Genomic DNA, 3275 nt, shown 5'->3' on the forward strand with positions numbered 1-3275 from the left:
GCAGCTGACAACAACTGCAGAGAACAACTTAGGAGGAGGGGACAGAGCTTGATGACTAGAGACTGAGCAGTGACACAGGCAGGTGGGGAAGGACTCCGAGACAGGGTCTCAGTGTGTTAGAGCCCCAAGTAGGGGGAGAAATCTACATGGGGTCAGCAAGAACAAAGGGCCTGTGGCATGGGCTTGGTTGACTTTGTAAATAAATGGCAAAAAAAAAAAATCGCTGCAAAAGAAGAGTGGGAAAGACAGGTGAATGCAGGGGGAAATCCTGCCCAAAAAAAGTACAGCATAACAGTAAGTATTGCCATTTGGTATATTTGCAGAAAAAAATACAAATAATATTGGTTCCTATGTTTAATTTTAATCTGAATGCATAGTAATATTTGAATATGTTTTAAATATAGGTCTGTTTTTGTCATGTTTTATCTTTTTGATAATTAAAATATGAACATTTTGGAAGCATCAAATGACACAGTAAAGAAAAATCTTAATGCATAAGAGATGCAGGATCTGTGATATATTCATTAAATTTTGGAAAGAGAAACTTTTCCATTTTATAAAATATATCATTTTTTTCAAATTAAGGCTAATATTATCAAAAATTAAATCTTAGCAAATATTGTATTCTTTTGCACAAATTGGATATTATATTACAACTTTTAAATGCTAGTGATTTAGTCAGGGATCTCAGATGAAAAGAATCAACAAAATGCTTATAATCATAGAAGCAGATATTTATTACTTAACTTATTTATTTTGGGACAGGATTTAACTATGTAACTTTCACTGCCCTCAAACTTGTGGCAATAATCCTGCCTCGGTCTCATGAATGCTAGGATGACAGGCATGTGCGGTGACACCTGGCTGTAGAAACAGATATTTATTAAAGTCATAAAGATATAGAGATGGAGGTTGTAAAGTCCCTTGATGTTCTGTCAGCAATGGTGAGGACAAAGCCGCCTGGAATCTGAGACAAAAGCCTGAGACAGAAGAAGGGAGCTGGGCCTGGTGTGAGGGTGGAGACAGAAGGCCAAGAAGGGGCAGAGGTCATTAACTGATGTCTGTGTGTGCAAAGGCAGAGACCCTAAAGGTGAGAGAGACAAACGTGGAGACAGAAAGCTTTGTCCCACCACAAAGAGAACAGATCTTCTGACTAATCCACTGCTTGAAATAGGAGACTCTGATAGAAACACACAGACACAGTGTAAGATTATTTGCTGTTCCATGAATATTACTCAATCAAGACAAATAAACAAATAACATTAGCTCCCACAAATAGTACATTTTATTCAACTCTGATGAAACCTACCACATACATTTCTATTTGTCATGATGAGACCCCTGAGGGTGTTGCTCTGATTTATGGGCCCCTTTCAGCCTCTTCTACACCACACACACTGATGTGAAGCTTGAAAAAGAACGTCTGCATTGTGCATGTGTGTACACCCATATCCTGAAAGGTGTTTTAGCCAGAAGACCTCAGGATGTCTTAAACACTCACACTTCATTTAGTTTTGGCCATGGTATTTTTCATGTTGGAAGCCTTTTGAACCAGTCACAGAGTATTATGTCCAAATGTAATGTCAGTCTGGGCCTCAAAAAGTAACACGGTACCTGGAGAAGATCGGAGAAGAAAGTACTCACAAAGGTCCAGTGCAATTCCTACAGCTTATACAACCTTGATCAAATGAACGTGCACTTGACTTTTAAGAATGCGCTTATAACTTCCTTGTTCCTCAGGCTGTAGACCATAGGGTTTAGCATGGGGATGATTATAGAATAGAACACAGAGGATTTTATCAGTGTCCATGGAATGACTGGATGTTGGCTGCAGGTACATGAAGATGGCGGCCCCGTAGAAGATGGAGACGGTGGTGAAGTGGGAGGCACAGGTGGACAGGGCCTTGCGATGCCCTGCAGCTGAGCGCATCCTCAGGATGGTGCCAAAAATGAAGAGGTAGGACATTAAAATAACCAAGATGGCAAAAAAGATATGGAAGCTCACAACATAAACAAGAACCAGCTCCGTAATGTGCTTGTCAGAGCAGGAGAGAGCTATGACTGCTGGGACATCACAGAAAAAGTCATGGACCACCGAGGAATTACAGAAGGGGAGACTGAACACGTTCCCAGTTTGGACACAGGCATTCAGGAAGGAGCAGGCATAGCAGCACGAGACGAGCCCTACGCACACACTCGTGGTCATGGTGGTGGTGTAGTGCAGGGATCTGCACACTGCCGCATAGCGGTCATAGGCCATGGCAGCCAGCAGGTAATTTTCCACACAAATGAGGAGTGTAAAGAAGAACATCTGAGCAGCACAGGCATGGTAGGAAATGATCTTATTTCCTGTCAGGAACCCAACAATGACCGTGGGAGTGACAACCGAGGAGGAGCAGAAGTCCACCAGCCCCAGGTTCCCAAGGAAGAAGTACATGGGGCTGTGCAGACGCGGGTCCAGGAGGATCAGCAGGACCATGCCCAGGTTCCCAAGCACAGTGATGGCGTAGATGAGCAGGAAGGTGAGGAAGAGGGGCAGCTGCAGGCGGGGGTCGTCGGTCAGGCCCAGCAGGAGGAAGGCTGCCACCTCTGTGCTGTTCATCACTGTTCACAACCTCTACATGCTCTGAAGTAGTGAGTTTCTGCCTTTGTTACTGCTATTTGTTTTTGTTTTCACTTTTCAAAATTAAATTAAATTAAAGAGAAAAAAAAGAAAGTACTAACACCATACATATCCTGTAACAGTAGAAGAAATCTACACTTCAAGATTCTCTGATAAAACAATATTCTTGAAAAGGAAGCTGAGCCGGCGAGATAGCTCAGTGGACTAAGTGCCTACTCAGCCAAGTGCAGGGACCAGGGTTGGGTTTCTGGAGCCAGACGCCGCGCTGGCTCCGCCTGCGGGTGCGTGGAACCAGCGACCAGGACCAGAGTGCAGGCGCAAGCCTGTAATCACAGTGTGGGGAGGCTGAGAACGGAAGGTCACTGTGAGCCCAAGCTGTGTAGTGAGACCCTCTACCAAATACACAAATTAATTAATTAATTAATTAATTAAGAAAAGCAAGCCGATTCTATTGATTGCATGAGCATTTACAGGTTTCAAATGTTAAGAATTTTAATGGATTGTGAATGTAAGGTTTTTTTGTAAATGTAAGTTTAAAAATGGCGAATTTATGAACTTGGATGGAGACAGCGTAAGGACTCTGTGCACGTGACTAGGAGGACGCAGCTATCGGTAAGTTCGCTCCACCTGAACACCACCCAAACTGACATCT

The 3275-nt window shown here is 43.2% G+C and overlaps 1 pseudogene; it reads right to left on the minus strand.

Annotated features, from left to right (window-relative positions):
* Positions 1-1683: 1683 nt before the first annotated feature.
* Positions 1684-2602, minus strand: LOC101571835 (annotated as a pseudogene).
* Between the last annotated feature and the right edge of the window lie 673 nt (positions 2603-3275).

Source organism: Octodon degus, unplaced genomic scaffold (assembly GCF_000260255.1).
Source record: "Octodon degus isolate 3935 unplaced genomic scaffold, OctDeg1.0 scaffold00239, whole genome shotgun sequence".
Lineage (NCBI taxonomy): Eukaryota > Metazoa > Chordata > Mammalia > Rodentia > Octodontidae > Octodon > Octodon degus.